The 22,107-nt window shown below is 39.4% G+C and overlaps 1 long non-coding RNA gene across 2 annotated transcripts; it reads left to right on the forward strand.

Moving 5' to 3' along the window:
* The first annotated feature begins 166 nt into the window (after positions 1 to 166).
* LOC306765859 lies at positions 167 to 16,824 on the forward strand. 2 transcript variants are annotated; one of them, XR_013771582.1, is made up of 4 exons: positions 167 to 307; positions 2,936 to 3,088; positions 15,092 to 15,202; positions 16,471 to 16,824. It is a non-coding gene; the product is annotated as an uncharacterized lncRNA (long non-coding RNA). The 2 variants fall into 2 exon arrangements; XR_013771583.1 differs by lacking the exon at positions 167 to 307 and having other exon boundaries at positions 2,888 to 3,088.
* The last annotated feature ends 5,283 nt before the right edge of the window (positions 16,825 to 22,107 follow it).

The raw sequence follows: 22,107 nt of genomic DNA on the forward strand, positions 1-22,107 counted from the left end.
TCTTCTCACCAGTTTCTTTCCTTCTCCTTTTCCTCCCCCAACACTCCCCCCTTTGTCTTTAGCTTCTGGCAGGACACATACCATTGATCGTACACACATGCACACGTATGCACACATGCACACACAGCCATAAACCCGAGCTGCAGACCCCCACCTCCTGCCGAGGAATGCATTCACCACAGAGCAGTTGCAGCACGTCACAGCCCTCCTCTTGGCATTTTCCACTGCTTCCTTCACACAGAGCCACACTCTTGTTTTTTCCAGTTGTCAGACTCTGGAACAAGACACCCATCTGCTGATACCACAGGTAGGGACTGGCAGCTTGCTTACTTACTACTGCGCCATGCCACTTCAGGTACATGGTGTTCCCCCTTGCCCTGCTCCATGTGAACTCACAGGGAAGTGTGGAATGAGCTTCATGGCAGCTTCCAATAGAAGCTGCGGGACTTCCATGTACTTTTACAACTTACGAGGTTTTTATTTGGCACTTTTTTTGTGTCTTCGCATTAGAAAATTCATGCATTATTTCTACGGGAGATTAGGTTTTTGTGTGCAGGGAGATGATTGGTTGGCATTTGATGTTGATGTAATTAAGAGTCACTTTTTCTATGTGGAATATGAATGAGCACAGAGGCTTAGCTGCAGAAACCGGTTGGAGCGAGTTCTAGTGTAGGAAAAGGCAAAAAATGAACAGAAAAAAGAAAAGATAAAAGAAAAAGTACACTCGCTTCCATTTCTTCGACTGCGACCGTGTAGCAACGTGTTGAGCTTTGAAAATAGCCTCAGGTTATGGAGCTCACACAAGTAAATTATTCTGAAGTCTGCACTTCATTCATGGGTTTATGTTATATACACGAGTCTTTAAGATGTTTAGAGATGTGCTCAGAAAACAACCAAGAACTGAAGCCTGGAGGAATCACTTGTTAGAGTGAAACTAAAAACTTAGTAATGATGAAGTTTCTGCGCTTAAAAAGATCTGGATTCAGGTTTCAGGTCTGTTAAACGGTTTTAGCTTAAAGGTGTCCAAGCTGTCGAGATGGTTGATCATGTGTTTTACAAGCGGATGGCAACTTTGTAGCTTCAACACCAAACTGTTTCAGCTTCATGTATTAAAAAAAGGGAAAATACAGAAATAAGAGAGTAAGAATACGTCTTTGTCTCTGTTGTGCTTGTTACACGGCATTTTACCGTCATAATGTATCAGTCTGCAGATGCAAAAGTAGGTTTTTCTTGATTAATTTGAGTTGGAATTAGATTAAAACGACTGACTTTGGAGTTAAACTGTCTTCCAACTAGTCAAGACTCAAAATGTCGGACAAAAGAACAAAAATAAATCCATCCGTCTGTTTTCTATACTTGCTTATTTCAATAAAATATCACAGCAACTGATAAAAAAACATGGGTTTAATTAAGTTTTTATTTGCCATGAATGGTCAAAAATCTTTCAAATTCAGTGTTTTTAACATGTATTCACTTCCTGTATTATTTTAAAATCTATGTCAAGCAAAGGAAAGTTTTAGGAAGTCATAATGAAAGTTTATTCTTAAATAATCCTGTAAATTAATTGACAAAAATGACAAAATAAGTAAAGCATTTTTTTAAAAATCAACCAATTATTTGACAAGATACCATTTTAGGGCAGTCTTTGGCTTTGACCTTGAAAAACTCAGAGACTTTGGTCAAAATGGTCAATTTGAGTTCAAATTTCCACGATGCAGGATCAGAAAGACTGATGGAAACACTTTCTTTGTTTTTTTGTCATTAATGGTGAAAAACCTAAAAACAATTCATAATTTTAGCTTCATTTTACCTTACATAACATTTTAAAAGCTGTCAAAGGAAAACGTCTAGGAATTTATACCGAAGGTTTTTTATATTAAAAAAAAGAACTGTTGAAATTATTGACCATTAAAAAGAAATAAATACATGTTTAAAAACTCAACAAACCAACTAACAAGTTGCCAAGGTCCAAACTTTGACCTTAAGAAAAACTTTGATTGGTTCAAAATGGTCAATTTGTGTTTAAAGATTCAATAAAAGCTAAATTTAGGTCTTTTGTTTTACATTTAAAGGTAGGTAGTTTTTTTTTTTAAGTCAGAAGGTTGCAAGTTTAAAACCTTAAATACGTGATGTATTGTCCTTGAAAAGTGAAACTCTGTGTTCCCTACAATGTCTCTTTTGTTCTTTTGTATTCTAACCATATTTTTCTGTTATTTAGATTACAAATTATGCTAGATTAACATAATATATTGTTGATTTTGTTTACAAATCTAAACAATCCAAAAAGATGGAGCCATAATCATGTCCTACACTCCCTGACCTTTGGTGATTGGCAGCCCTGATAAAGACACAAGCAGGAAAATGCTCAGATCCGCCACTAGATGGCAGCGTTCAGCAGGAGCAGCTTGTTGGACTACTGCCTTGCATCTGCCCTGACTCATACAAACACACAGCCTTGCCACAGTCCACCATGTTGTACATGATGGTAATCAGGTGTTAAACTTCAACTCGACCACCACTGCAAACATTTAGAGTTAAGCGATTTGAAACTGAGGACCATTGTGATCTCATATCTTCATGCTTTCAGGTTATTGCATGGCTTTGATCTGTTTCTTCATACTTTCTGGATTTGGAGGAATCAGACCTCATGATGACTCTATGTCAATGAGGAACACACATTTTTGTCCTTGTCCTCCAGTCCGCTTCCTCCTCCTCCTCCTCTTCCTCTTCTGTAAATGCCTTTGGGTCACTGCCCTTTAACCTCTCCACCCTCCTCCTTCTCTTACCCCTCACTGCTATGAACACACGTGTGCTTCCCTCTCACATGTTTTATCTCCTCCCACCTCCTCCGGCACTCCCCTCCCCTTACACCAGCTCTCTCTCATCTCTACTGTCCCCCTCTCTCTCTCCCTGTCGGTGGTACTGGGAACCATAGGCGTCCAGAGGACAAGAACGAGACAGGACTCGCACCCTTGACACCACACAGCAGCCCCACCACAGACATGTCGGACTCTGAGACAGCAACTGCCCCCGCCGAGGCCCCCGTCCCCGCTGCTTGCGCCAGCATCAAGGCAGACCTGGACAAATGGTAGGTGACGGTATGCATGTTGCAAGAAGAGTTTCCCTATCGTGGCACCGACTTCGCCAATGGTGAAGTCTCCATCCATCCTCTGGTTCTTCCACAAGTTCTCGGGCTTCCAAAGTTGACTTTGTACGATTGTATAAAAAGCGTGAAAAAATTTGTATTCTAAGTGATCAAGATGCCCAACGACAGCGTTGTATGCAAGCCAAAAATTTATCAAAATTTTGGATTTGCACAACAAGGAGGTGAGCTGGTTTTAGGCAGCAGCATCCTAAAATGCGCCATGATAAAATGGAGTCTCATCAGCGAACACTGCGGTCAGCATATAAAACTACCATATTTTTACATGCGGGGATGTAAGTGAATTTGACATCGCAAGTGGGTGGTGAAAAGGGGTTATGAAAACTTGGGGGTACCCATTGTATGGGAGAGTGATTTGGGGGTTAACGATGTGTGGCAGCGGGGGTGATGTTTGATGCTTGTCCATACGCATGGATGAAGGCTGGGAATCTGCTTGCGTCACTGGCCTCCCTTTCCCCAGAATACTTTGCGGTGGCTCCATCCATTTGCCCTCGCTGTCTCCTTTTGCCTCTTGCTATGTCAACGGTCAGGGACACCAGTTAAGGGACATTTAAGGAGGGGTTGTCTGTATTTGCAGCAGGCACTGCAAACAGCAATTACTTGACACTTCAACTCATATAGTGGTTTAATTTGATAGATACTGGTTTCTGTTATGTTTTATGGATATTTTGTAAACGGCCACAATGCAAATGACCTCTGATCAAATCAAGAACATTTTCAGAGGATTTTTAGACTTGTGGATGGGGTCATTCTGTTTTCTGCACTTCATTATTGAAAGCAAAGCCCGCCATGTTTATCTCTGGTAGACTGTTGGGTTTTGATAAAGGGGCTGTGGGTGTGGGAAGTGTTTAGATAAGACAGAGAAGGCGTGGATGATTGGCAAATTCATGCATTAAAATTTCACAAGCTTGTTTTGACGACCTATATTGACTTTGGCTTTTATGTTGAGGCTCACACAGGTCAATGTTTTAGTTTTTCATCATACTTACTCTGAAAAGACAACAGATGCTCTCAGCTTGTGGTAAATAAATAGGCCTCAGGCTGTTTTAAAGCATAACACAATGTGTTTAAGGCTACATATGCTCTGTCACTCCAGCAACACACTCTATAAGGGCTTCAAGTGTGCATTTGTCATTACATATAGCTCATGTCAGCAGAACTTGAACCCATGACTTTGAGCGGCTGAAGCTCAGCCGACAGCAGCACTTATAAATATGGTTTCCAGCATGTTAAGCTTCAACTGTTAATGTGAGGGCCATGGTGGCCCCTCTCAGTCAACAACATCCCTAACCTCGCTAACCCAGGATCTTTGTCCTCTGACCTCTTGTTTTGCTAAAGTGAAATATTTAACCAGAAATTTGTTTTGCACAAAGAAATGTATGCAAGAATCCATTAAGAGCCAGCACAGTCCAGTCTAATCTAAATGAGGAATTTACCTGAAGTCATGGAGTCTGTTATGACTGTGCCTGTGATAGGCTCACAAAAACATTACTTGAATATAAACTCCAAATTCATGTCCGTCTTTATTTAAAACACTGCCCCCTAGTGTTCAAAGGAATTAAACGAATTTCACTTTGGATGGATGAAACCGTCCTCGTAGTAAAGAATTTGACTTTAATGTTTTCCATTACAGATTTATAAAATATATGCAGAAAATAGCTGAATCAGAATAACACTATGACAGTGTTATTACGACAGAAGAGATGGAAATCAGGAAGGTTAGGTTCACGTGGTTGAAGTCTGCTGTGTGGTAGACATGACCAGATTTATTACATATGCTCTACACCTCACACAGATATTTCACAGCTTAAAAGTCCTTCAAATTTTGCCCAAAGATTATTGTAAAGTTTTTCTGCGATTCATATATTAAAAATATTGAGATAGTTATTTTTAAGAATGTGTTCTACTTTTTTTTTTTTTTGAAAAAGTAGAACGCATTTAATAAATGGATTCTCCCTCTGCAATTTCTTTTTAAATATTATTTACCCAAATTAACTTACTTGTTAAACTAAAAAGGTAAATACAAAGAAGAATTACAACAGAATTCAGGATTTCATTCACTGTTAGCTAAAAAGCAGACAAGGTGTTTTTTTTTCCACATACATTAGTTATTTTTTCCAGTTTCCTGTCACAGTGGAATCTTGCTGCAGTTAATTTCTAAAAGAAAAAATATATATAAAATTAAAAACAAATTAAACAGAATTAAATGTTTTATTTAGTTATCAATTACCAGGAAACTGCTAAAAAGGTGTCAACTCTCTTGCTAATACCTTGTTAGCAATAGAGCTAACATGCTAGCTGCTTCTGTGTTAGCTGTTTCACTAGCTTCCCTTTTGTGTTTCAGTCTAATTTATTAAAAAGCAGAAATAACTAGGGCTAATGTGTTAAATGCTTCTGTGTTAGTTGTTAAGTTAGCTTTCCTCTTGTATCTCAGTTTAATCAGTCTCAATTTAAAAACCAATCAAATGTCATAGTTTTATAGTTACCAAGAGTGTTGTTACTGGTCAAAACTGTCATTTGAATGAACACAGTCTTGTTGGTGTCAATTTGGAAAACTGAAAAGATCCAAACATGATCTTCCTTGTCAAAATATGTCCTCTACAACTAAGCCAGTCACACATGAGAGAGTTATGTCAGTTGCTAATGTAGCCTTGAGTTGCTAGCCGCTGCTGACCTTTTGGTCTTAGCAGTCTTTGCTGCTATTCAAATCGACATGTTTGAAATCTGCCGGCAAAGGGTCATGGTAACAGTTTGTCATCCCTTTAGACAGAAGAGGTTGAACTCTTTGATCTTTATGACAGAAAATCATCTATTCTATTTTAAATCCATGTTTTATAGTAATTTCTATTCTAATATTAAGTTTCCTTAAGACAAAGTGTTCAAGTTTCATGCACTCAGTGCCCCTTTGAATCCCAGCCCCTCACTCTGCATGGTGCCCTCCATGACGAAAACACCAACGTATGATCCTTACTGTACCCACATCTGGATTTTCCATTTTATTCCCGGCAACTTTGAGCAAACTATATTGGACAAGGCTTGTGAGTGTAATGAATATTACAAGCTCAAGTGTATTTATAGCCTGCAAAAGTCAAGGATATAATATGAGTGAAACTGTATGTGCAGGACACCATGACATGTTCCATGTCATAGATCACATTACTGTAGCATTTGATACCTGCTGCTTTTAACCCAAGCAAGTCAAAGAAGCAAAGGCCTTACATTCACACCCAGCTGGGGACATGCTGCATAGAGGCGGCCATGTTGCTTTTAGGCCCTCATGCTGAGGTGATAAGCATCCCTGAACTAGCTTTATCATTAATTTATTCTTTTTATCCTATTCAGGAACAGCTTTTAATCAAGTTTATTGGTAAAATGTTTGAACATTTTTTAAATTCCATTTTTTTTCTTTTTTAATGGCTTTATAAGGCATGACCTTGTCAAGGTCTAACCAGCAAAGCCATAGAGATTAAAGTACGGAGAAAAAATAAACAGGAAGCGAGTTGCATGTACAGTATGAATGGAAATGTAAACATCATTAAAAACTTTTGAAGTCCATTTATTTTCAATTTTTTTGTATTTTCATATGTGCATGACTGCCATAGTCCTACAGTAGGCTATACTGTATACTCCCACTCCTCAATCAATCCCACAGTTAACTCAGGTACATTTTATTTAACTGTTTACAAATGTGTAAAATGTTTTGAAGAAAAGCAGATCTTAAAAGTTCAAGTTGTAAAATCAGTTTTTCCTGTTTAGTATGGTGTGACTGGTTGGGTACCTATTTACAGTCACAATAACCTTTATCAAATCTATTATCCAATGTTCTGGTTAAGGTTAGAATTCTTGGGAACTTCTTGGAAAATACTACATCCGCACATGCACAGTCTTCTCACACTGCCCTGGAGCTGTATTTGCAAACATGCTTGTAGATTCTTGTTGTTGGAAACCACCATGGTTTTCACTGTGGAATCTGGTGACTCGGCAAAGGTCTGTAATCTGAGTGTCATACAGCTGATGTGTCAGACTGACACCATCCTCAAACCCACCAAACCAAACCATGTCACAGCAGCAAACTAAATACTCATGTCATTTTGGTTCTTTGCACCTCTTTATTGTTTAATATGGAGCCAAATTCTGATGATGAATTTGTTAAATCCCTGACTGACTGACACAGTTTAACAAACACAAAGGCAAAATCCTTACTATGAATTAGTTAAATCCCTACCTGAGTTTCCATCACAGGTTACTAAACACTTACAACAAAGGCAGGGAGCAACCAATGTAATCACTTGTTTTGATATAAACATAAAAATTACTTAGTTATGATCTTGTATTTATACTCGCACATCATTGACCTTATGCAGACACCACATAGTCAATTACAACTTTAATACCGTATGCACCCGTAGGTCCGCAGAGGCCCACCACACACCTCTTCCAGACCTGAGGTTCACACCTGCTTGCAAGGGAAGTATCCATCAATTCATTTTATTAACCGCTTAACCGCTTCATCTAATTAAGGGTCACAGAGAAGCTTGAGTCTATCCCACAAATCATTGATACGTCCTGTACAGGCGGCCAGTCCATTTCAGTGCCATAAGGGAAGTACTTCCTTGTGGTTGGTTGGTTCGTCATTAGGTGTTTCCTGATTTCTGGAACTTCTTGCTTAGTTTGTGTTTACCTTATATGTGTATATATATATATATATATATATATATATATATATATATATATATATATATATATATATATATATATATATATATATATATATACATATATATATATATATATATGTGTGTGTGTGTATATATATATATATATATATATTAGTAAAAATTCTAATGCCAACTGGCGTGCACTGTTTTCGTACGTAGTTTAAATCCCTGTAATATTGTTCCGTTATTGATGTCACCATAGCAACGCGTTAATAAACTGGTTCAGATCAGCTGGATTTTGACTGGTGAATGAGAGAAATGCGCTGTAGCTTGACAATGGTTATTAAGCATAAAAAGTACTTTTAAGTAACATAAAACAGTTCCTATACTCTACAGAATATTTAGCAAATTTAGTAAAATGTAAATAAAACATTTGTTATAAAATGTTTACCAAGTGGGACGACTGTATAAGTGGATTATAGAACTCTGATCTGTGCATTACCGGTAAACAGTTTTAATCCACAAAGGGGAGTGGAGTTAACGGACGGTTTTAACACATGCATGGTATTAGCTGTAACTGCTACCTTACAGACACAAAAGTTTGACTCATGTTGATAACTTGTATGAGTCCTGGCTGGCTTCCTTAGCGGGCTAGCAATGAAGCACACCTGGCTCTCTCTCTGTAATGACTTTATTTACTCAGATGGCACAGAAGCAGTGAATAGTACCGCATCAACAATGAGATCTAACAGTTTAGCCAGAAAATTATTGGATTGTGGCATTAACGACCCGTTTTCTTTTTCATCTTTAGTTTAGCTTCCATTTTTATGCATACAATTTGGCTCCCAAAATGAACACTTTCTTCATTTCTTCACCTCCAGTCGTCATCCCCCAGCTAGCGCCACTTACATATCCAGTCTACTAACTCCCTCTTGTGTCACCCAAGCGGCAACCTCCGGCGGTTGAAAGTGAAGACTATGCGGAAGTGCATAAAACTGCAGTTCCCCCTTCATCCACTAGGGGCTCCAAAACAGAGCAAATCCCCATAGACTCCCATGTTAAAAAGACCAACTTCACGGCAGAAATAAACATGTTTACAGCCTGGTTCAAAAATCCATTTTCGGTTTATAGGTCAGGTTTACCTTCATGACAACTGTGGGGGGAGTGGAATTTTTTTCTAACTTGTCCATTTTAAAGTAATTTAATCTCAAAGTTCAGCAAATTTAGGGGCGTGTCCTTTTGATTGACAGGTACCAATCTCTGGCTTCAAGTCAGAAGAACGTAGAACAACCGCGGTTTTTAGCCGGTTAACAACGTGACTTAGCTTTAGCCCGTTTACCTCTGTTAGCTGAGTAGCTCCCGTTATGTCGGGGTTAGCTTGGTTAGCTTTTTGCTACAGAAAGCTCGTAGTTCGCTCGATGTCAATCATCCACCATGACGCTCACGGCTGCCCTCTCAGCTCCACCTCTTTGCCCATTTTTGTATTTTCCGGGGGAGACGACGCGCATGACGCTGCCAACATGGCGACGGTAGGAACCGCCCACCGAGCTTCAATTCAGCTCTTCAGAAACCTACGGGTGACGTTACGGAGACTCTGTCCATCTCTTTACATACAGTCTATGGTGTCAGCACATGGAATACCCGGGTTGCTAACATACCTTAATTTTGGCTTTGTAGCTTACTGATGTTGTACAAAAACCTTTTGACAGATTTTTTAGCACAGTGTACTATATAAAATTGGATCAAGCTCAATAAGTGCAACCAGCATTAATTACCTCCACCAAGGAGGCATGTATCTGTTTGTTTATCTGTTTGTTTGTTTGTGTTCAAGATAACTCAAAAAGTTGTGGATGGATTTTCATGAAATTTTAAGGAGTTGTTGGAAATGTGAAAAGGAAGAACTGATTTCATTCTGGTGGTGATCCAGATCACCGTTTGGATCCAGGAAACCTCTTAAAGGCCTTGGTGGAGGTTTGCGCTTTCTGAGTGCTTTTGTAGTTTGTATATAAGGAGCACTAGATCATAAGGTGCACGATGGATTTTTGAGAAAATTGAAGGATTTTGAGTGTGGCTGATGGTCCGAAAATTACGATATCAATTTTAAAAGATGTATTAGTCACGTTTATTTCTTCCATCTTAGATATTCTTGCTAGTTGGCTGAAACTTGACTATAAGGTTCTCCCTGTATTTTACAGATACTTTGCATTGTTATTGCAGTGCTAGTACACGAAAGGCACATAATCAGACTAATTTGTCCTCGGAATCAGAATTTCAAGGAGCTTATGCAAGAAATGATAAAGCAATCTCGTGATCCTGTGTTGGGAAGTTATACGTTGCAGAGGACGTTCAGATTGCAGATTTTAAGGTGGCTACGTCCGTTATCACTTGTATACCATTGTTGTCGTTCATAAAATAGTTTGTATCTGTTAAGTTTTTAGTGAAAACGGCAATCAGATGTTGATCTGGATAATTATATTGTTGAAACTGGCTTGTTTGTAAAAAAAAAATCATGTCAACATGCGTGGTTATTTATCATAATTATCAAATATGGCTGGTGTTTGCATGCTGCACATTTTACAACAGGTTTCTGATTTTATTCGTGTGGTGGATTCTCACAGGTTGAATATTTTAAAGGCGTCCATTGATTCGAAGTTGGTGCATCGGGAACAGAAGTTACCTGGTAATCACGTCACCTGCTCTCAATTGCAGTCTGCTCCCAAGCAGACTTAATATCCACCCTGATAAGAAAAATGATTGATCTGTGGCCTTTATTTATGTTTAGCAGTTAAACCAACATTGAAATTATTTCTGAGATAAATTCTGCCTCCATGATGATTCTGTTTTCAGCAGTAGATAAATTTGTGTTCAGGTCCAGCTCCTTTATACGTTATGGACCTTGTATGTTCAGAGACTTCCTATGGACAATGTTGCTTTATCTTCCATTTGAACTACTGCAAACTCCTCCCCAGGTCGTCATCACTCCTCCCGGCGTCATTGCCCAGTTGACAGAAAAGGATCAGACCCAATGACATGGCAAGCTGAGTCTTAATCACACAACATCCTCGCTTTCGTTTGGCCTCTGCATCGTCCTTACCGCTGGACCTGCTGTGTGATGTATTATGCATGCTCTGCTCAGAGAACTGACGACACCCAGCTCAATCTAAATAATTCAGCATTAATTTCCTGATTGTGTCCCAAACACAAAGCGTTACGTCACCCTTCAATACAAGCAGAGTGGAAGTCAGTCAGGTCAAGAGAAGCTGCCATTTCTGCAGCGGTCTGAAGCTGGTTTTGTACTATAAGAAGTAGGGCTGTGGCGTAAGCTTTTGTCCCGATTCGATTAGATTTCGATTTTTTGACATTGTGATTCTCAAAATTCCTTGATATTTTTTATTTTTGTTGACTAAAAACAACAAAAAAAAATGCACAAAACCTTTATTGCTCGTCATTTTTCTTCATTTCAATTAGGAAAAGCAACACAGTAGCCAGACCATCATTCTGCTGCTATAATGCCCAAGAAGACAAGTAAAACTTTCAATAAAAACAATAAAATGACAAAAATTTTGTGAAGGATAATGTTTATCTATTTGAAAAAATATTTTTTTTTTAATTTAAAAATCCATTTTAAAATTGTGAAGCAAGAAATCCCGATATTTGATTTTTCGATTCGATTTTCCCTCCCCTAATAAAAAGGTTGTGCGTTAGCTTGATGATTTCACTGTATCAGGCTAAGTTGCCATGACAACTCAGCTTTGCCCTTTAACCTTGTAACGAGACCTTGCTCACAGACGCGCTTCCCCTCAGGAGATTGCATAATGGCTTCATTGGTGATGATGTCATCAACTCATCCCCAGCTTATGCATATGACTGCCCTGCTTACTCTGCAGTCCCTACGTTCTCGTGTATCATATAAATATGTGCACAGCTGGAGTTTTGTTCAGTTGCATGACTTAATGAAGGCCATTGATTGCATTTAAAATAAAAGTTATAATCTGAGGGTGGGTCAACTTTAAGGTTCCTGAGCCATGGTGTCAGGATTTAGATTGAGAGGAGTCTGTGTGTGATGGGATGGATTATTTGACAACATAGCTTCAGGGTTAAACATTCTGCTGCTGGGTCATCGGCACATCGGCTTCATACACATGCATGTGTACAGTCCACACTCAGTGGCCTCCATTTCCACACAAACAGCTCACCAACACACTATTTGCCCCTTCCCTCCTGGCAAAGTAAAGCGCTGAGTGATAATCTGCAGCAGTCAGATGTGTGTTACATCACTGATGGGCACACAGCCACATTATAGACACAAAGCAGCAGACGGGGAACTGGGAGGCTCAACTGGTGAATCAAAATGTGTGTGACAGTAATGGGATGGTGATGCTTTCCACACTTTTGTTATCCAGACTATCCCTTTTATTAAGGGCTAAAGGATTAAATTAACATTGATTATTGTATTTATTGCATTGTTTAAACTGTGTTTGAGCAGCAGCTAGTTAGCTTATCCTACCATGAAGATGCAAACATATACTGCAGCTTTGGTGTTAAACCCAACATGTCATATTTTACATTGTTTATATTACGTTGTTTATGTTTATGCTGAAAGACTGAAAGATACAGAAGATCATTCCTGCCAGCAGCCATCAGCCTCCGGAACAAGACCTCCTGTAGTTAATTATTACTACAATATTGAATTTCCCTTTGGGGATTAATAAAGTATTTTTCATTTCATTTTTATTTTTTCATTTAATTTATATTTGTGCAAGGAGAGATTTGTGTTTGGACAGAGGTATGCTAGCTTCTTGCATCGCTTTGAATCTTAGCGCTTTGCTAACTTTTTAGCTTTAGTATTATAATACATTTACAGTATGTAGATGCGTCTTATTGATTCTTGACAAAACTTTTAAAGTTGTATTGGATGGAACATATTCTTTTATATGAACAGAAGGGCAGATATATTTACAAAACACATTGTTGACAGCCTCTAAAGGAAGCTCTGGTGTCACCAACTATCACTGATGCAATACGGAAATTGTAATTATTAAGAAACTAGTTCGCCTCCTGATTTCTTTCTTTCTTTGTCAATATTGTGACATTAATAGGAAATATAATAACTCACTCATTGTCATGCCTTACATTATGTTGTTCAAGGCATAGTTTGCTACTAAACCCAAAACATATGTAAGAAACCAGGTACTCTGTTCAGCAGTGGCATGTTTTAAACTCAAAACCTCCAAAATAATAAATACAGTTGCAATGAGAGCCTGCAATCTCTTGTGATCTAACACAGTGATATATATATACTTAATTTGGGATTAATTTGAAACTTGAATTTAGAACAATATGTAGAAATTGAGCAAGTTGTTGACATGTTACGAATTATAAATATACTTGCTGTTTAACCTCCCATCATACAACTAGCTCCACTGTCAGCGTAATTCTTCGCATACTTGCGTACTGCACTTGTTACCAGAGGATTTGACAAAAAAAAAAGAGATTATTTGGAAGATCAGGGAAAGTATGCAAGGTATATAAACCAAGCATACTGTGTTACTGTGTCTTCCAAAGTCTCCCTCATTTTTACCGCTGTCTTCTTACCATACTTCCAGTCACATTACTGCCAACACTGCCTCACATATTGCAGTTTGATAACATGGATCTTAATTTCTACAAACAACGACTCAAATAAGACCAAAATATTCAAGGCAGCCATCATAAATAAGCATTTACATAAAGTGAAAACTGGCCATGTGATAGCATCTCTCTGCCACGCTAAAGCAGTCCCTGACCACTTCTTTTATTGTAAACAGACGGGCTTTGTAGATACAACACAGCACCAGCAAATAAAACATCTATTTCATCCCATTTCATAAAACTGATCAATTAAAGAAAATTGGAACATTGTCCTCAGTATATGATGTTGTTCAGCTACGCAGCTGGTGTTGCTCCGTTTCCTTTGCTTTGTCATGCTAATAGCACTGTTGCTACGCTAGCTAGCTAACTCAATGCCGCTCTCTTTCTCACCACAAAAGTCACACACTGCAGACAAATCCTATCGCTACAGAGAAATATTGACAACTCTCTTTCCCACCACAAAAGAAAAGTTTGTCCTTAATCTCACTTGACTGGCTGCTTGTAGTTTTGCTAAAAGAGTTGGAAAAGTAGCTAAATCTTCATTGATACGTTTGGAGTTGGCAACACTCTCAAGCTCTGACAAGTGTGTGTTGGTAAGCATCATTTGCATCTAAACATGTCAAATTTGAGAAATAAACAGCTTTGGTTAACTGCTGCTACATCGTGCGTGAGAAAAGGGAGGATATATAAGATTAGATTATCAGCCATGTTATTGGTGGAGCTCAAGTAGCAGGTTAACATTAATAACTTAAAGTTGTACGAAAACGATAATAGTCAGTCAGGAAGGAAGGTGTAAAGTACAAAAAGTTACACTGAAGACACATTGAAGAGTGGTGTAGAAACATCCCCATTTTTCTTTATTTTTCTAGATGTTGACTAATATTGAGAAAACACTGATAGGGTGGCCATACGTCAGGCTGTGAGACGGACAGTACAGTTTTTAAAAGACCTGTCCGCCCTCCGGCGCTGCCTTGAGACGGACACCCATTTGTCCTCCTTTTGAGATAATCATCATCGGTGATGACTGACAGGAAGTGATGTAAAGATCTGAAGCTTTTTTCCTCAAACGGTGGAGGAGGGATGGCGGTAAAAGCAGAACAGAGAGATAATGATGCCATAGGAGGAGCCAGAGGATGGGTTTACTGTCATGTAACATGAAACCCCTCCTCCTGCAGGCTCTGCTTCTTACCTCTGCATTATCACGCAACCTCCCTCTTTCCCTCCCTTCTCCCTCTCTGCTGTCCGGTCAAACAGATGGGCCCATCCACATGCTTTCCTGCTTCCTCCCCCTTTCTTTTGCCTCCTCTCACTCTCTCCCTTCCTCCCACCCTTTCACTCCATCACCCTAATGCGTTGTGGCAGTATCTGCTGCTGTTTACTCCTGAATGGGAGTCTGAATTAATCTGCAAGCATAGATTCCTTCTTTACTCTTCTTCACCTCTTATTGACTCATCCCTAACTTTCCTTAAATCCTCTGCTTTATTTCTATCTCCTGTTTTAAACTGTTAGCACCTGAAACAATCTGTGTTTTGTCAACAAAAGCTGGACTGGGACGGCTATCTTGGTCAGCTGAGTGTTTGAGTTGTAGGTTCACTTGGCTTCAATCTAATCGACGTGTTTTTGGTTATTTTTCTTGCAGTGTGGCGGAGAAGGGAGCTGAAGGCTGCAAAGATCTGATGGAGGCCTTCGCTGCTTGTGTGAAAAGAGCTGCCGAAGCGACGTCATGAGGAGTCGTCCTCCAGCCTATAATGTAAGGATCTTACGTAAGAAGCTGATTCTTTCATCAACGATGACTGTTGGAGATTTAGCCACTGGAAATATAGTCTGTGATGTATCACATGCAAACTGTCAGTGGCTTCATCTCCAGCAGATAATCCACAGCTAATAAGCAGGTAATCCAATATGTAACTAATTAAATAAATGGATTATAAACTAATGAATAAAGACATTCAAATTCAATTTGCTTCTGGAGGTTTTAAGTGCAGCTTTTTGGCTCTGTGCCGCATCACCACTGATTCTTGGGATGCTTGAAAGGGCCAGATCCACAGTTTACAAGACACATTTCATCCAGTCCATTCAGCCTCCACATTCACATGTTCGTTTATCTTATTTTGCACAAAGAAGAAATTAGTTGGTAATTTGGGTTTTAAATGCACAAATTAGTCGGCATTGAGTCTGCAAAGCTTCACCAGCGAATGCACATGACTGACTGATAGGACGTATGACACTTCTTTTTTAAGATTAAATCCATTTTTTTTTCAAACTTTACTAAATAGAGCTGCTAAATAGACATCTTACAACAGAGAAGAATCACATTTTTTTTATTTATTAATTCATTCATTCATTTTTTTATTTTTTTTTTTATTTATTTATTAATTTATTTATTTATATATCTTTTTTTTTTTATTCATTCATATATTAATTCAGTTAATATATGAATGCAACTATTCATTTATTTATTTATAGCCAAGGGTTGTCCAAAGATAAACAAAACTGTAGGTCAGTATTTTAAAAAGGAAACATAAAGAAAGACTTCAGCTTCACGGTGTGTGATGGTGTGTATCAGCATGAGGCTGGACAGCCTCTATAAGCCCTTTGTGTGTTTATTTGTCAGCAGAAGCCAGTTTGCTCTATTGGCTTACATCCTGGGTAAGTAGCAGGTGGGGCAGGAGTTTGATCCCAGCTGGCTGACAAGACTTCTTCCCTTCTAGCTATATTTCAGGACATGATGTTTACCGTAACAAACGTTAAGACTCAGAGGTGTCTTCAACCTCAATTAGCTTTCATTTCTCATCAGTTATCTCTAATTATCAGAATGAAGTCCGTTTGATATTAGATGTAATATTTACACAGGACATTGACAGGATTCTGATCTGATAAATAATAATTAATCAATAAGTTGCAGATATAGCGCGTCATTAACGTGTCAGCTGTTTTAATTCATCAGATTGGTTGTTTCAGCTGTAATCCAGATGTTTGTGCACATGTTCACACCGGTCTCGCTCTCTTCTCCGTCAGGTCTGCTGCACTGAGTCCTCCAAGTTCCCAGCATTCCCTTCTGCACAACAGCACTGGACTGAACAACAACAACGATGATGATGACGATGAGGAAGATGTTTTTAGTGTTGATCGGTCTGAGTTTGGGCTCTGGTGGCAGTAACCACAGTTTCCTCCCCCTGTCCTCCTGTCTAGGCTTATCTGGTGTCCCTCAGTCTAACCGCCATTCCCCCTACCCCCCCCCCCCCCCCACCCCCCTCCAGCTGATATACAGTACCTTGACAATTCCAGAGAGCTGACAGGCTGTGATGTAACCTGTTGACTTGAGATGAATACTTATAAATGGAAATAAAGTATAAAATAATTGGTATAAAACTGGTTGTGATGTCTTGTTTTACAGATTTTGGTTTTAAGACTGTTGATGTTTACAAACATGGATTTATTTTATAGTTACTGTAAGGAGACCAGAAAAAAACAAACGTAGCTTCATATTTCTCTTTGAAAGTCAGAATAAAAATTCCCACCTCTTGTCCACGTTCCACTTTATTAAACACACCTCTCAGTTACCTGTTAACACAAATATCTGATCAGCCAATCACATGGCAGCTACTCAACACATTAAGTCAATGGGCAGACTGGTTGGAGATGATGGAAAAACAACAGGAAGTCCAGTAAGCACTGGTCCCAACCAAGACATGCAGAACATCATGTCTGAACACACAACACGTCCAGCCTGGAAGCAGATGGTCTCCAGCAGCAGAAGACCACAGTGGGTTTCCTCCTGTCAGTAAGAACAGGAAACTGAGGCTACAATTCACACAGACTCACCAGAACTGGACAATAGAAGATGGAGAAACTGGTCTGATGAGTCTGAATTTTGTCTTTGGTTTTTATGCTGCTGTATCTGTTGATACCAAGCGGCAACCTCCGGTGGTGAAAAGTGAAGCCTATGTGGAAGTGCATAAAACTGCAGTTCCCCCTTCATCCACTAGGGGCAGCAAAACGGAGCAAATCCCCATAGACTCCCATGTTAAAAAGACCGACTTCACAGCAGAAATAAACATGTTTACAACCTGGTACAAAAATACATTTACGGTTTAATAGGTGAGGTTTACCTTCATGACAACTGTCGGGGGAGTGAATTTTTCGCTAACTTTCCGTTTAGAAATATTCTAATCTTGAAATTCAGCATATTTAGGGGCGTGTCCTTTTGATTGACAGGTACCCCATATCCTGCTGCTACAAGGAGGAATGTAGAACAACCACTGTTCTTAGCTGGTTAACAGTGTGACTTAGCTTTAGCTAATCTCCATTAGCTGGTTAACTCCTGTTAACTCCAGGTTAGCTTGTATAGCTCTTCGCTTCAGGCAGCTCGGAGTTCGCTAGATGTTAATCATCCACCTCCATGCTCACACCCCCTCTCTCAGCTCCACCTCTTTGCCCATTTTTGTATTTTCTGGACGGGTGATGTCATGGAGGCTCCGTACATCTTTTTATATACAGTCTATGATTGATACATTAATTTTACATCGTTTTAGCCTCATCATCTCACATCTGAGGCTGAAACATCATGTCTGCAGCTGACTGAGATAAAAAGCTTCTACGTGCACTTTAACAACAAAACAAAAACAGGTGAACCAAAAATAGAGAAAAATAAAAAGATTCTGGGGATTTGGAGCCAGGACCATTTATTCCTGCTTTGATCACCAACGTTTGGCCTCCAGCAAAGAAAAACCAGCGCCGCACTAGAACCATTAGCAAAGAACTGCACACACTGAGCCCCGAGGGCGGGGTTATGGAGACCAACTAGACGAGCTGGATATCAAGTCCACCAGGTCAAAAAGTTCAGAACCAGTGAAGCATCAAACCGAAGAGAAAACCATAAAAACTGAGCTTCAAGTGGAAGCAAAGAGGAAGAACAAAACTCAACATTCCCTTTTCCTGTTTATTGTTTTGTTCCATCAGTCATATATGTGAACGTTGTCCGGTGCTTTGCTTCGAACTGCATTCACAATCACCACGTCCAGCCCAAGTTTTAAGTAAAGCTTGTAAATACTTTTATTAACACTGTTTGGCCAGCTCAATCCTTTGGCAACAGCTTGTAGAAATCCAATTTAACACCTCTTAGTGTCTGGAAACAATGGATCACGTCCAGAGATCATTCACTGATAGCTGTTTCTACCAAACTGGTGTTATTTGGACGTCCCTTTGTCACGGAAACAAGACAAATCCTGATCTCTGTGGTCCTTTACAGAAATTCAGACTACACAGGAGGTAGAAAAGACCTTTTAAGTTACATCAAGACGTGATTAGCTGCATTATTTTGTTCCGGCTTTAATGGAGAAATCTCTTTTTCATCAGACTGATGGTTTTAGAAATCAACTGGTTTTACCTTTGATATGTTTCCACTGTCACTTCAGTCTTCTTCAGAAAGTCATCCTGTCGTGTTTTGTCTTGTCCATATCTTCACAAAGATTTGGCTCTCTGATGGTTCTCTGGTTGGAAATACAGAACCAGTTCTGAACTGCAAAAGGTGCATTCACATCAGCCTTTTTTACCTAAATCTGAAGTCTATTTGCTGGGAAACTCTGCTTCGTTTGTAGTGTTGTCAAACGAATTCTGATCCAAATCAAATACGCGGACTCAGTCCACCTACAAATGCAGGTGTTTGTCCGTTTCAGCCAGATCAAATACAGGAAGCAGACTACAAACCAAGGTGCATTGTGGGTAAACACAACCTAAACATACACGTGTGTGGTGAAAGGCAGCTCTGGATGGAAGAAATCGCTCGTGATCCGACGTGAAAGAACTCAGGGATCTGAAGCAGCTCCATTTTTAGCTTTTATGTCCAAAAAAACAAACTTGTTCTGCATTAACCAATAGATGAGCCAGTTTTCTTCTTTGTTTGTGTTTTTCGGCTTCTCCTACAGTAATACGTGGTGCAGCGCCTCCTCTGGTGGAGAATGGAGCATGTTACCCCCCCTCCAGGCCACGTCTACCAGACTATCCTGGTGTGAATGCTCCCTTAGAGCTGGCTGTAACACGGCTCTGAACCAGAATAGATTTGGTGAAAAAGGGGGTAAGAGTGGTGAGGCAGACCCCATCTCTGCTTAGAAAACCAGTTTTTTTGGTGAATGCTGCTTTTATACTAAATCGTGGCACCCTCACCAATTTTGTTTGAAGTGTCTCTTTACTTTGGTGTATTTTATGGCTCTTTCTGAACTTTTTGTGATTCTGTCTTCAAATTTCAGGCTTGTTTTAGATTGAAGAGAAGATATAAGAAATCTTTTTAGTGAAGACAAAGAGAATCATTTTTATCTTTCAATGTCTGCTGAAAATGAGTTAAAATACAAAAATAAATTTCCATTCTATTTTTGAAAGCTTTTCCAAAACTATCAGGTTTAACAGATTCTTTTCATACTGGAAATCTGGTGACCAGGTATTCAGATGTCCGAGAAACATACAAGTGAAATCTATTATTTTTCTGTCGGCTGGAATGTCATGATTATCACTTGCTATGAAAACAAGACAAAAACTGATTACAGAATTACAGAAATTATGCTTATACAGGAAACATTTTGATAACGAGTTTAATAAGGATATGGTTATTTGATGGTTGCTGGGTATAGAATGTTAAGCCGGTTCTTAGCTGGAATTAACAGGTACTAAACCAGCACAGGAACTGTTTGGGGAAAAAAGAGATAAGCGTGATGAACCAGCACCCATCCTTGGTAAGACAAAATAACCATTTGGTAGATTCTACTTTTTTGCCCAACCATGGCACCCTTACCACTCACCGATTAATCTGCTGGTTGTTGACCCTTTCGGGTGGTTTTGTTTCCATTTTCTTCCTACTTTGATGTATTTCTATGGCTCCACCCCCGGTTTTTTTGTGATTAAGTCATTGAATTTTAGATTTGTTTGCTTTTTACATACAACTAATCAGTTCAAGACCTTTTGAATTCACATTTTTCCCCACGTCAGTCTGACTTTCTTCTGCACCACGCTGCAGATCTCCCTAATGTTCAAGTCATGGTTCAGACTAATCCACCTGAGGACACTGCTTCACCTCAACACCAAGCCTCTCGAGGTGATTTTTACTCTAATATACTGACCAGATCTGAGTCAGTCCAGTTTGACCCCTTTCAGACTTTATTTTCCATTCAGCTGAATTTAGTCAACCAATTAACAAAGAAGATCTTCAAAGACGCCTGAACTAAACTCCAAATGTCACATTAAAAAGATCTGAACACTGATGTTCACAGATAGATAGGTTTAGATAGGTGTTGACTGTGCTGACAGGTTCTCATGTGAATTGAATGGAAGCCAATGGGTCATATGTTCAGTGATCTACATGGAAGCCAAACTTGCCACGTACTCGCAGCCATGAGCAGCATCAGCTGTCTTGGCTGTCCTAATCTATCCACAGGGGGTAAATTCGGACTCCCAGATTAGTCTGTCCTCCTTTTTCACCCAGAGCCTTGCTGCTGGAGGTGTGGATCTAAAGGGAGGATGTGCGTGTTTGTTTCTATCTCCAGCCTGGGGACAGTTTATAGTTACATACATAGTTCTGAAGCCTCTCCAGTTTTATCGTATATGAATCACTTTTTTCTTTTAATTTATGACAAAAGAAGTTGATTAAAAACATTTCTGACTATGAAGCCACTTTGGACTCTTTCTTTTTTTTTTTTTTTAATTAGTTAAGTTTTTTACATGGATTTATGCTTTCTGGGTCAATGGGTCCAAGAAAAAGTGGTAATAAATAATGAACAGTAGAGGGCGCCAAACTCTCCTCAGCTGCTGTGGATTTTTCTTATTAGTGTTTATTAAAAGTGTAAAAACCTGCACTAACCTGAAGCTTACTCTCATTAACTCCCGCAATAACGCAACACACTGGCTGAAACCACAAGAAGGTTGATCTAAAAGACCAATCTGCAGAACCACTCCTTGTTTCATGGAACAGGTGCAAACCCGCATTGTACAAGCGGCGCCTGACATCAGATATACCAACTCCTGCCGAATGCCTCAGGAAGAATCCCCTGAGGGGGGAGGACGTTCAGCATTTCATTTAACTCTGCAGAGAGGATCCTAAAGAGCAAAGGGTCTATGTGTGTGTGTGTGTGTGTGTGTGTGTGTGTGTGTGTGTGTGTGTGTGTGTGTGTGTGTGCAAATAAAACCTGCACTAATAAAACATCACATTACACGAACGTATACTCATTTCCAAACTATTTTTATGGCTAAATAAACACAACATAAAGTTTTTTCTACTTTCTGAATCTATATCTGCGGGATTGTGTTTGAAGCTTAAAGCCAAATACATTTTTACAAACAGCTGAACTTCCATCCAGGTTAAACAGTTTCTGTATCAGATGTACTGAAGCTGTAGAAACTTTAAACCACATTAAACTCAACATGTAACATCTGTAAAAAGTAGTTCCAGGATGATGTGTAGCGTCTCCTCTTCTTTTAACATCTGGAAACATCTGGGAGGTGAGGAGAGCAGCTGCTGGAGGTGCTAGGAGATGAATGTTGTCTTCATACTGGTCTGATGCAGATTCCAGCTGCTCTACAGTCCTGGACCATCATGATGCTCCAGATGTTTGTACTGGTGGAAGGTCTGGACTGCAGCAGACCAGTTCTCCTGGTCCAGCATGCTGC

This window comes from Telmatherina bonti (assembly GCF_933228915.1).
Source record: "Telmatherina bonti genome assembly, chromosome: 14".
In the NCBI taxonomy this organism is placed as follows: domain Eukaryota; kingdom Metazoa; phylum Chordata; class Actinopteri; order Atheriniformes; family Telmatherinidae; genus Telmatherina; species Telmatherina bonti.